General features: G+C 42.9%; 1 long non-coding RNA gene across 1 annotated transcript in view; it reads left to right on the top strand.

Moving 5' to 3' along the window:
- LOC120407505 overlaps positions 1–5,665 on the top strand; it is a 91,948-nt gene extending 86,283 nt beyond the window's left edge. The window contains exon 4 of the long non-coding RNA XR_005600072.1: positions 5,308–5,665. This is a non-coding gene — a long non-coding RNA (uncharacterized LOC120407505). The remainder of the gene's footprint in view (positions 1–5,307) is intronic.
- Positions 5,666–13,874: the final 8,209 nt, after the last annotated feature.

Raw genomic sequence — 13,874 nt, 5'->3', positions numbered from 1 at the left:
ATGTCTTTGGGCCTGGGATTGCCTTTTTGTTCTGTATTTGCACAGCACCTAACACAATGGGGTTCTTATCCTTTACTGGGGCTCCTATGCATTACTGCCATACAAATAATAACACTACACTCACAGTCACTTTATTATTTTACTGTGGTCTTTATTTGTATATTTACTAGAATTTGTGACAAGGGCAGGTTCTCAAAGTGATATAAATCAGCTCTGTCCATTGAGTGAGAACAATTTACTCCAGCTGAGAATCTGGTCATTCTCAAGGGTCTAGTTTGGGTCATATGCTGCTGGGTTGGGGTTTTGTAAAGTGCAATTAGTGAAAGAGGCCAAGCTGATAACACTGAAAATTGATACCCTCCATTAACACTAAATAACACTTTGCACTTAAATAGACAGCTTCAAATATATGTTGAAAAGGGCTCCGCAAAGGTGGGGGTAGATCTTTAGCCTCATAGTACAAACGGGGAATCAGAGGCGCAGAGAGGCCTCTGGGAACAGAATGGACTTCTCTCGCCACTAAATCTGTCTCCACCTGTGGGATATGTATAGAATAAGGGGTGGTGGAAAGCTGCAGTACACATAGGCACCAACATATTCAGATTCCGGGTGTGCTTGACCCCCCGGTCTGCCCCAAGACCTGCCCCCACTGCACCCCCTCCTCCAAAACCCCACCCCTGCCCTGCCTCTTCCCTCCCTGCCTCTTTCCACCTCTCCCCCCTTCTCCCTCCCCCCCCAGCATCTCCTGCACACCACAGGACAGCTGATTGCGGCAGGCAGAAGGTGCTGAAGGGAGGGGGAGGAGCCAATTGGCAGGGTAGCCGGTGGGTGGGAGGTGCTGGGGAGGGAAGGGGAGGCACTGACCCGTGGGGCTGTCAGTGGCTGCTGAACACCCACTATTTTTCCCCATGAGTGCTCCAGCCCTGGAGCATCCAGGGAGTTGGTGCCTATGGCGGAACATGTTCCCGCAATTGTGGTTTACCTCTGACTCAGCAGGCCAGCCAGACCCATTCATTTCTTTGCCTCTCTACCACGCCTGGCATCAAAGGTACCAATTTTTGTGATACACACTCCATAGATGCTGTCCATTTACTTGTTTTGCTTATCAATATAACGTCTGACCACCTTGTCCTCGGAATCCAATCCCTTTCATACAGGCCACCACCCGGTCATCAAATGCTACCTACTATTATCCCCTATGAACCTGCCTCAGACTCACACCAATTATACAAGTCTTTGAATCCTATTACCAATTCACGGAACTCTTCAGCTTCCCATTCCCTCCTTTTTTAAAAAAATAGGGATGGACCCAAACCCAAGCTGCTCATCACCCTCTAAACTTTGGCAGTCCTTGAAATCTGAATTCAAAATGTGCAGCTATTGGTTAGGACTGGAACTAGGATTCCTATCATCTCAATCTTCCCTAGTAAAAGTTTCTTCACGCATGGACTCTCCTGGCCCTTTTCTTTTAAATTGTATGTGTGCCACATTGGTATGTATCACAGTAAATCATAAAGTTCTTTGTCAGGTGGCAATGGAAAACATAATAGTGTCTGAGGGAAAGAAAAAAAACGTTAAACAGAAAGCAGTCCTGCACACCTCAGATAAACAGAGACTTACTCCAGTTGCTTCATTTTCCATTGCATTGACTGGCAAGTATCACATCAGTTCATATACAGCCAAGAGATAAAGAAGAGCAAGAGAGAAAAAAGACAGCAAATGGTTGTGGGTGTTTTGGGTTTTTTTTGTTTTGTTTGTTTTTTGAACTGGTCTGGTCCCAGATCTGTGCTTTCAGAAATGTGCCCCAAATGCACCTTGCAGATGCCAACCCACTCACACATCCCTCCCTCACCTGCTAAGAACAATGACATCATTTTTAAGGGCCAACTACCAATATTAAACTCGATTCCAACCCGCTTCAAACAAAACCATTGCCATAAGATTGTAGAAAGATGTAAGCAATGAGAAAAGTACATAGGGTAGCAATGAACATCCAAACTGTGAAAGGTCAGAAATCCTTCTGGAAGATTGCTGGCATTAACTCCAAGCTCATGGGTTTGTTTTTTTCTCTCTCTATCTCTTTCCCCGCCCCCCCCCCCCATCAAATATTATTAGCAAGTGAGAAAATAATTTCCTAGGCTCACATAATATTTTTAAGGAGCTATTAAATGGGACATGGGTAAAATAGTCTGATACTTAGTAATGGGAATGATCTTTCTGAGACAGCAAAGGCAAAAAATAATACAACTCTTCAATCTGAAAGTGATAATGATCAAAAGGAAACAGAATCAGGCCAAATTACAGTACTTGGAAAAAATCTGCTCCAGTCCTCCCATGGTTAGTAGAAATTGACAGTACTCATTACTTACCTGAATAGTAATCTATGGGACTCGTTCTTATTAAATTATAAGGGGAAGTTTTAGGGGACAATTAGTACCAACTATCTGTCTCACTTTAAACTTTTGGATACTTCTAATGGAATGATTCCCTTAAGGCTCAATCACAAGTACAGTTTTAATTGCCTGCAGAGAGCCTGATTTATCTAGAAACCTTGGTATGAGGGAACACAGACATTAAAACAAAATTGCATTATCACTCCAGAGTGTAAAATGGTTTGAAATCATACAGGATATTCTTCCCTACTGAATCTAGTTCAACTCTGAAAGGAAGCAATACCAAGAGCATGTGTGCGCTCGATATGTTGCTGGGTTTATTCAATCAAATAGGATGCTGTTGTACAGGGAACGTGGCAGTCTCTGAATTCCCTGTTGTGGTTTTTTATTTATTTATTTATTTTGTGCCCCTGGTTTAAGTTGATGAGATACATGCCTGACTGACATGTGAAGACATGATAAATTAGGGCTCTATTTTGCCTTATCTTGCGTCATTACATTGGGTTGGGAAGGGAAGGTGGGTGCACCAAGTTTCTTTCCACACTACTGCAGGAGCTGGGCACATTGCAGAACTCTGGGAGTAATGTACAATCTTTTTATTCCCCATCCCACTCCCCACCCCCACCCCCCCAAAAAAAAACAAAAAGAAAAAAGAAGGATAGTCTTGTAGTTAAGGCATTGCTCTAGCACTTACATGATGGAGGTTCAGGTCTTCCTGCTGCAGATTTCTTGTGTGACCTTGGCCAAGTCACTTAATCTTCTTTCTGTCTTAGTTCCTCATCTGTAAACTGATGATGATGACAGTAATATTCCCCATGTATGCTTGTCTTGTTAGATTGCACAGCTAGAAGAGCTACTGTGTTTTTAGTGTGATGTTGCCTGCTAGGCTATGTCTGGGGACTGGACTAGATGACCTCTCAAGGTCCCTACCAGTCCTATGATCCTATGATTCTACACTGCTGCACACACTGAAGTACTGGATAATGTACATGATCACACATGCTCCCCATACCCATGTGGAGTGTCCACCTTATGCTGTGCTGGACACAGGTATAACGCTGGGTATATGTGCATACCTGCGTCCACACGACCACTTTTGTTACATGATGCAGCGCTATCTTTTAAGGGGTGGTAGCCCAGGGTTCTCTGCATCCCCGGGAGACACTTTAGGAACCACTTTGCTTTGTGGTTTGTCGGGAGTGGAGGGGCCTTCTTTTGTTGGGCAGGCGATAACACCTCCTGTGGCACACTAATATTCAAGTGAATTCAATTGCGAACTCAGTAGCTGCAGACTGGCTATGGCATGCGTGTTGGTGAGCTGAAAGCTTGTTGTTTTCGAGCTTTTAAAAGATTTTTTTTAAATGAAATTGAAGTAAATTTAAAAAAAAAGTTATTTCAAATTAAAAAAAAATCAGAATGCTTTGTCAAAATGAAAAGTGGTTTTGTTTGTTTCTTGACTGAAGTATTGCAGCAACATTAACACAAATTCACAAAATGTTACGGTCAACCTGAAGCTAAATAAAAGTTTTGGCCGAATAATTTAATCCATCTGTAGTCATTGATAATATCATGACCCTTTTCCCAAGAGTGTGGGGGTAAGCCCTTGTGTCCTGTCCAAATCCAAGGTGAGTGATTTTATTCTGCCTATCCATATTTGGCAGAAATATATGGGCATTATATTTCTCGTAATTGCCTGTTCAAAACAGTTATATCCCAGAATGGCTTCTGTAGTCCACCTCTGAGGTGCTTGTATTTCAGCAGTGGCTGTAAAGTGCTTTGGGCTCTTCGGGGATGGAAGGCACAGTGTGTGTGTATATCGATGGATTATATAAAAAATAAGCTACAAGAATATTTAGGTTGCAAAGTAAAGCATTCAGAAGTTAGGAAACATCAGAATTAAGGTTACCCATGAAACCTTAATTTTGCCCCATTGTGTGTCCATTATGATCATTTTTAGTTAAGTCCTTAAAGACTTAACTGACTCTGGCTTGAGCCCCCATCCAGAAACTTGGGAAACCATATATACCACCTCAGAGGGCCTTGATGGCCTATACTTCCCCTTTTGCAAGCACTGAATCCAGGGGTTAAATCAAAGGAAATGTTATGGGGTGAGGGGAGATAACAAAATGAATTTGGGAAAGCCAGCAACTAATAAGTCAACAAATTCCATATCATAAGATTCCCATCCCCCAGGGTGTCTGAACCCTAGTCCCACCCTCAGTCCTTCTGGAAACTGTGAATGGCTCTTGCATTCCATCCACTCCCCTCATCCCCAGCTCGCCACTAACAGTCAGTCATCCTGGATTGGAGAAGTCCAAGCATGGTGGTTGGCTAGTACTGTTTGGGCTGCACTACCTGACCCAGCTGGCATGATTTCAGCTTCTGCAGCTGGGCAGAGAGGCCCACTGCTGCTCTCTCTGCAGCTTCAGCCCAAGCTGCCTCAGCTGGGCTCCGGTGATCCCTGTTCAATACAATCTACCACCTTGTGACCTTCTCCAGATATTCCATATGTGGATTCATTTTTCACTCGCCTCCTAGAGTATTCTGGACCTTTGTAGAGTCTTGAAGAACTTTCCAGACTTTCCAAGAACTAAATTTTCCTTGAACCTCCTAGAATGTTGTTAGCCCTGTCCTCGAGGGTATGTAAGAGGCAGTGCATTCCCAGTCAATGAGCTATAAGAACAAACTGAAATGAAGTGAGAGCCCACCTGCGATATTTTAAACCCTTCTATTGTGTTATTGTGAAAGTGTATTTCCTTTTTAAGACTTGAAGAGAGTAAGTAACGATTAATAAAGGACATATGTAATGAATCGCTAGAGATATCTATTGAATCCCTATCTACACAACAATATAAAAGAAATACAGTTACTTCTTTTGCCGTGATTAACACATAATGTTTGATGACTTTCTTAGACTGCAGAGATGAGGTGATAGGAAGCTCGGAATAAAAATTCAAGAAGGCGTTTTTTTGCTCGTTTGTTGACACAGCTTGAATGTCCATCAAAGAAAGGTTCAGACAAATGAAGCACCACGAAAAGATTTGGGAGGTTTTGTATGACCAATGGATGGGAAAAAACTCATGAACAGTTGTACAGACCTCCACCAGATGCTGACACATGGGGAATGTTCAGATGTCAATGATAAAGACCTCTATGTCGAACTGGACAATATCCATCACATTTTTGCCACATGGGAAGCAAGATGCATGCCAAGTTCTCCAATCCATTCATGATGCAGTGCTGAAGGACACTTTTCCTAATGTGGAGATAGCTTTGAGGATTCTGTTCATGCTGTTGGTCACAGTTGTGAGTGATTAGAACAGATTTTTGAAGTTCAGGCTCAGTAAAACATATCTTCAATGATGGCTGCTGAAAGACTGATATTGCTAGCTATTTTATCACTTGAAAATGCCATTGGCCAGTCTTTGTATCTTTCTAATGCTGTGGTTCAGTTCTCAAGGGCAAAGGCAAAAAAAGTGATCTGTTGAACTAAAGGACTAAGGTTAACATTCTAAGACAGTCTCCTACGGTAACATTGTTTAATACTGGTCCACCCAATGTTGGTGCACAGTTCAATTTATTTATGATAGTACATTTCAGTTATTCTTAAAATTTAAAAGTTTCTATAAGCTTAGAGGAAACATTTTTTTTAATTTAGTTCTATATGGCATGAAAAAAATACAGATTTACAGATCCTAGCATGCAAATGTATCATCTTATATGGCAGGGATAAATCATTCATGCAAATTGTGCATCAACATTGTGAAATGGGCTACAAATGCAATAAAAATAAGGTATTCAAAAGTTTAACAAATGGGGGGTGGGGAAAGAGAGACAAAGACACTCCTTTCCTGGGGCACCATTTGGTGTAGGACCAGCCCCGGGCATCACTAATAGCTACACCCCTTTACAGAGCCCTCACAACCAGAGGCACTCTCAACAAAAAGTAAATAGCTCTGGTTTTCCCAAGTTTATCCAGGCTCCTTTACCCAACTGTGCCTGACAGCAGTCACGGTCAGGGTGACACAAATCACATTTGCTTTCAGTGTCTTGCCTTGTGTTTTCCAACAAGGTCAATAGCATTTTATTGCCCTCAAACTGAAAATTTTACTGTACTTCAATCAAAATGCCCCCAAATGTCCCACAACAAAAAATGCAAATGCTGCCTGACCCATTCAGTCAATTCCGTTTGCTCTCCAACAGTTGCCCACAAAGAACTCACTCCTCCATGGAACTTTTGCCCATCTGAAGTTGTTAAGCAGCTCTGAGCTGCTCTTCTCCCAATTCACCAGCAGATGACAAAAGAGAGCTCTTTACTCTCTAAGGCTTCAAGCCACAGGGCTTACATCTGCATATGAGATATATGTAAGCACTGATGAGGATTATACCATGATGCATGTGATTTACCTTCCATTCTCCCGCAAAACCAGGAGAAATGACAGTGGTGAGTGCTTGGTTCTTTGCTAGTTTTAAGGGAGGAAAAGCAAAAATAGCTAATACATTTGTATATTAAAAAACAGCATAGCAAATTAATCTTTTTAGCTCTGTAGGTTTGGGGAGTGGGAGGTCATTACACAGGGAATGGATATGGCCTCCATAAAATATAGCCTCTGAAGCGCATTATATTAAGATCTATTATTTAAGGCTTTATTATTTATGTTCAGATAGTTTTTAATTGGGCATGGGCTGAAACCTTTCCAAACAGGATGGTTACCACTCGCAATGAACCACACACGGCTACCCCTCTGATACTTGACACTGAGTGATAATCATTAGAAAGAGCAGACATTCTTTTATTCCAGTGTCTTGGATATCTTAGCATGGCAACTAGTGGTGGATTTAATCAATGTTCTTAGAGGAAGCCACTCAAAATGTTCCCAACCTCCGTTCTGAAGGATTACATTTCCTCTGCTCTAGGGAAGGTAATTCATACTTCTTCAGGCTGCCAAATTATCTAGGTTAGACAGGAAAAAAAGAATCTGATTCAAACTGCTAATGAGCTGGCAAACTTTAAAGAGGGAGTTTCTTTCAAACACTGGGACTTTGGCACCTTTCTCTAACAGGCACCACAGCACTTTATTTAATGTGTGTCACATTGCAAGACCTTCTAACCTTTGCAGTATTAGTGGATGCTTTGCCTCTTGTTGCTACGAGTTAAATTTTTGTTAAGAAGAAGAATGGGTTGCCTCTTATCAAACGCATTTGGACACTGTGGATTTCAAGGTTCCAACTCAAGTGGAGTTGCTCAAGTTCTCATTAGGAGAGGCTGTGAAAGAAGGAGAGAGAAAGAGCTACCCCAAGTATATTTTTGTACCTACATAGGGGACTCCTTGTGCCAAGTTAGATTCAAGGGGTTCTTTCATACCTACTCCAGCCATCTCTTTAATTAGAATCACTCCCATTTCACAGCTGGGGGGAACTGATGGACAGAAAAGTTCAATGATTTTCTCACAGTCACAGAACTGGGAATAGAACCCCATCCCATCTATGTATATGGTTCCCAACATCTGAGTCCATCACATTCTGTAATGTATTTATCCTAACAATATCCTGTGTGGAAGGGAAGTGCTATTTAACAGATAAGGAAATGAGGCACAGAGAGGTTAAATGACTTGCCCAAGGTCACACAGGAAGTCAGTGGAAGAGCAGGGACTTGATGCTAGGTCTCCTCAACCCTAGGCTGGTAGCCTAACCACTGGACAATCCTTCCTCTCCCTGAGTTGCTGTGACATGTGAACATGAAAAGATACAAAGTCAGGTCAGCCTCCATATTCCAAAGTTTTGAGGTATATTTGACCTTTATCCAAACTATTTCCACAGCTTAGTTGTTCAAACTTAGGGTGAGAATCTCCTGAGACTGGCTCTCTCGTTCATACCTTATGCTTATGTCCATTTTAGTAGGGCCTGGCATCTTTTGCTCATGGTATTTTGACACTTCAAATTCCCATCTCAGCTGGGACCTGAAAGTGGAGAAGAGAATCTCTGTTGATTCTCCTGAAGTTTAAATTCAGGTTCAAGATAGAAGGCTTCTATTTAAAATAAAGAAGTTCACCCATCCTTGTTCGCATCCATTTATTGTTGTTTTCTGGTTTGTTTGATTTTATTAGTAATAATTATCATCATTATTATTTTGAATGTGTTAACTTCAATCTCACCTGCCCATCAGTCCCCCTGCTCCGACACACAACATAGCCATCTCTTCCTTTTAATGCGGAGTGGGTTAAATTATAAGGTTATTAATTCATGTGCTTATTTCTCTTCTGCATAAAATAAAGTGCCTGAGCTCATAAAATGCAGTGGTCTCTTTCAAACAGCCGGCACTGAGCATTCAGTTTCAGGGCAGAGGGAGGATTAAAACTTTTACAGCTCTACCAATATAGTTGACTAGCGACACCGAGAGCTTTGAAATACATATAACCTATCTGACAGCAAGAAAGTTGAACACACACACACACCCCTCAGGGGTAGATTAGAACAAATTCTCTATTTGCCACAGGGAAAAGGCCATAATAGGCCATCCTCCCTGCCCTCACACTCCTTCCCTTCACCCCTCTAAACCTGATGTAAAACCCATCGGTCCAGTAAGTATATCATGAAATTATTCATTACCACGTCTGATGCCCCAAAGATTGAAAAATAGTTGTTACGTATCAGAAAATGACTGTGCCCTGAAAGATTAATAGGTGTCAGGATTCACCAGCTGTCCACTCTGTTCAGAGGGAAGAATATATATATCCTTATATATATAAATAAATAAATCACTTTGGCTTCTGGCAGAAGATGTCCAATATTTGCCCAATGCTGGGGTCAGCACAATAAAAACCATTTATGTCTGAGCACTTTTCTAGGTAAGGCTCTGCCTAGATTAACGGTATCGTTAGAGCCTGCACGTGAGAGCTGACAGTCTCCGGGGCTTATATCTTTAGCACTACATGCAAATGAGCATCTTCCCCTGATGCTTACCGCCTCTGTGGAAAAGTTTAAATAAAAATCCTTTCAAAGCAACCATTAGCGCAAGCAATTCACCTGTCTGGAAATGGACACTTTCAACTGTTCCTTATAAATTTGTTCCTCCTCTCCCTGGTATTATAGCAGAATACGGCTATATTTGCCACCCCATCTTTCTTCTGAGCAGCATGCCCAGAATATGTGCCAGAGGTAAACGTCACCATTACAGAGATTAACAACAACATAATAGCGACGGGCAAGAGGAAATAAGAGGTCTATGGACAGAGGACATAGTCCCTCAGAGCTGTGTGTTGTAGAGGGGATCTGGAAAGAGATGGCGAATCAATCAGGCAGAGGTTGTCTTTTTAAGAGTGTGAATTAATTACATGTGTTACAGTAGCCCCTGCAAGTCTCACAGAGACCAGGGTCCCCTGCGCTAGGTGCTGTACAAACAGACTCATAGACTTTAAGGCTAGAAGGGCCCATCGTGATCATCTAGTCTGACCTCCTGCACATTGCAGGCCATAGAACCTCACCCACCCACTCCTGTAATAGATCCATAACATCTGGCTGAGTTACTGAAGTCCTCACATCATTTAAAGACATCAAGTTACAGAGAATCCACCATTTACATTAGTTTAAACATGCAGTTGACCTGTGCCCCAGGCTGCTGAGGAAAAAAAATAATAACAACAGGGTCTCTAACAATCTGACATGGTGGGAAAATTCCTTCCTGACTGCTGATACGGCGGTCAGTTGGACCCTGAGCATTTTAGCAAGACCCAACAGCCAGATATCTGGGAAAGAATTCTCTGTAGTAACTTAGATCCCCTCCCCATCTAGTGTCCCATCACTGGCCCTTGGGGATATTTGCTACAAGCAGTCGTAGGTCAGCTACATGCCATTGTAGGCCGCCCCATCATGCCATCCCCTCTATAAACTTATCAAGCTGAGTCATGAAGACAGGTAAGGTTTTTTGCCCCTGCTGCTCCCCTTGGGAGGTTGTTCCAGAGCTTCACTCCTCTGGTGGTTAGAAACCTTTGTTTAATTTCAAGCCTAAGCTTGCTGATGGCTAGTTTATAGCCATCTGTTCTTGTGGCCACATTGGTGCGTAACTTAAATAACTCCTCTCTTTTTGTCTCCTCTCATAAGGTAGAGACAGTTCTTACCTTGAAGAGTTTACACCTTAAGTTATCATTTCCCAAACTTTTGAAAGCATTAGGAGAAGGAAATCAATCACCACCATCTGCAACTGACATATTGAACTCATTCTAAAAAAATTACAAACTGTCACTTTAAATTCTAGTGGATTTCTTGGTCCTGCATGCAGGCTAGCGGGCTGTATAGGGAAGAGTGCTCTATGGATCTTAGGCAGTCAGTCTGAAAAGAGCCAGCATAGACCAAGGTGGGTTGAAGTTGAACCTCGCTGCTTTAGGGAGCAGCCTGCTTTGTCTCTCTCTGTTACTGCTTCTTGTGTGTTAAGGTTCTGGATTCTAAGAAATAAAGTATTGTTACATTGCAATTTTTCAGCAAGATAATGTTTTCATCTAACCTTTGTGTGTGTGTGTGTCATGAGCATAACATCAACTTGGCCATATCTTAGTAAAGAACTTCTCATCTTAACATATACATCTTCCATATGTACCCCAAGCAGCCATGCCCAATATTTTGAAAAACACTCATCTAAACCGTCAGTGGGTGGGAGGAGAAACAGAGGCATAAGGAGGGGAAGCAACTCATCCACAGTCATAGCAGGTCATTGGCAGTCAGGTATAGAACTAAGGATTCCTGACCCCTAAGGCAGTGCATCTCTCATATATGACAAGAGCTATAGAGGAGAAAGGTTGGATGATGGCATAGGCATGGCTGGGTGGTGAGACAGACAGGAGACTGAAGCTGGATGAGTTCAGGAGGAGGGATAGCTCAGTGGTTTGAGCATTGGCCTCCTAAACCCAGGGTTGTGAGTTCAATCCTTGAGGGGGCCACTTAAGGATCTGGGGCAAAAATTGGTCCTGTTAGTGAAGGCAGGGGGCTGGACTTGATGACCTTTTAAGGTCCCTTCCAGTTCTAGGAGATTGGTATATCTCCAATTATTACCTTTTTATTACCTAATATAGAAAGACCAGGTTTTTGGAGCTCATAGTTATACATTCCCTGACAGGAAATTGTACTTAAACCAGGAAGCTAGTCAGAATCACCTGCTGAGGAATGGGTAACACCTAGAAAGTGTTGTGGACAGTGATGATGGAGGTTTGGGTTTGAAACTGTTTGTACTGGAATGGAATTAAAAAAAATGTTTGTCATCTTGAGGTGAGTTACAAGCCAATTTTCAGAACAATTCCCATGAGAGATTAGAGCAGGGGTCGCAGAAGTGTGGATCTCATCATGTTAAAAAATGTATCCTCTAGCATGGATTTCAGTATCTTATATAAACATGGCCTATGGTGTTTCCGTGTGAACAAGTGGTATCTAGTCGCCAGGGAAGATACCAGTACAAGCAGGTAATATACGCTCCTGGAAAATTATCACTGATGCTCTTGCTGTCTAAAATTAGGGCACTTTGGAATTAATGACTGACTATCAAAACATGGCCACATTCTTCTTAGCATATGCTCAATATGCCTCCTGTGGCAAGTGATCAGGATCCATCACCCAACTTGGTCTGCTGGTTGGGTCATTAGCTTCCCCAGATTGGGCCAGGTACTCACGGGGAGTGAGACATCAACACTGATCCATGCCTCCCATGGCTACATTCTGACTGGCTGGTTGAGCCAGCTATCAGCACATCTTTGTATTGGAAACATCTGTTAATGACCTGGAAAATCCAATTTGTGCTCTATACCCTGAGGCAGTATTGCTTAATAAATAGAGCACTGAATTGGGATTCATGAGAGATGGGTTCTGTTCCTGGTTTGGACTCTGGCCCGCTGGATGAACTTGGGTAAGCCACGTCCCTTCTATGTGCTTCAGTTTCCCCATCTATAAAATCGGAATAATGATGCTTACCTCCTTTGCATAGGGCTTTGAGATCTACTCATAAAAAGAGGTAGACTTTATGAAATATGATTTGTACAATGCTACATTTTAACCCAGAAGCTAAATATTTAATCATTTGCATTGTACATATGTGCGCTAAGGTGGCCTCTGTGGCTTAAATCCCAACACTATTAAAGTTGGTGGGAATTTTGCCACTGATTTCAATGGGGTCAGGATTTTACGTAATCTGCAATTTCCCTATAGGCTTCAGATGCTTGGGACTAGTCAAAAGAAGTTGTTTCTACTACTTTTCTAGCTTACAACTGTGTCTAATAAAGTGTGAAGACAGAGCTGTTCAAGAGAGAGACTGGTGATGACTGAAGATGTATCTAGAAGCCAGTAACAGAGAGTGCTGTTTTGATTTCACTCATTCCTTACAATATACTGTGATACAGCATGGCCAGAGGACAGCAGGAGAGGGTTAGAAGGGAGCCTTATTTCCTGTAAGGGGAAGAAAGTTTGCTATAGATTAACTAGAGCACCTGAAGCCAATTAAAGCACCTGAAGCCAATGAAAGCACCTGCAGTCAGTCACATGATAAAAACCCCCTGCTTCAATCAGACAGTGTGGGAGTTGGAGAAGAAAGGATTGGTGTTGGAGCAGAGAACAGTTTGAAGGGAAGCAGAGGAAAGTTTGGAGAAGTGCTGCGGTGGGCTAAGAAGTCCAAGACCCTAGGTAAGGGGCTCTTGGCTTGTGCAGAGGGAGGGCAGGAAGCCCCCCCACAAGCTGAAGGGCAGGAGAGGGAAGTAGCCCAGGGGAAGGAACTGCCAGTTCAAGTGGTTCACCACTATCCTCAGGGCCCCTGGCCTGGGACCTGGAGTAGAGGGTGGGCCCAGGTCCCTCCCTCTCCACTCCCCTCCTCTAGGACACTAGTGGGGCAGTTAATATTCCAATTCAGGGGCAAGAAATGGTGCCCTGAACCCCCCCAAAGAAGAGAAAGCGTGAGACCCATCATAATAGTGCCGGCAATTTGCCACAATACATATATATTGTAAGTGGTAATATACATATATAAAATAGTGGTAATATTTTGTTAGTATATATAGGGCCTTACTGAATTCACGGCCATGAAAAGCACATCATGGACCATGAAATCTGGTTCCCCCCCTGTGAAATCTGGTCTTTTGTGTGCTTTTATGCTATACTATACAGCTTTCATGGGGGACACCAGGGTTTCTCAAATTGGGGATCCTGACCCAAAATAGAGTTTCAGGGGGGTCACACGGTTATTTTAGGGCAGTAACAGTATTTCCACCCTTACTTCTGCACTGCCTTCAGATCTAGGAGGCTGCAGAGCAGTGGCTGTTGGCTGGGTGCCCAGTTCTGAAGGCAGCACCCTGCCATCAGCAGCACAGAAGTCAGGGTGGCAATACAATACCAGGCCATCCTTACTTCTGTGCTGCTACTGGTGGCGGCTCTGCCTTCAGAGCTGGGCTCCCAGCCAGCAGCTGCCACTCTCCAGCTGCCCAGCTCTGAAGGTAGTGCCACTGCCAGCAG

The sequence above is a fragment of the Mauremys reevesii genome, linkage group 6 (genome assembly GCF_016161935.1).
Source record: "Mauremys reevesii isolate NIE-2019 linkage group 6, ASM1616193v1, whole genome shotgun sequence".
NCBI lineage: Eukaryota > Metazoa > Chordata > Testudines > Geoemydidae > Mauremys > Mauremys reevesii.
This window is presented reverse-complemented; position numbering and strand designations above follow the sequence as displayed.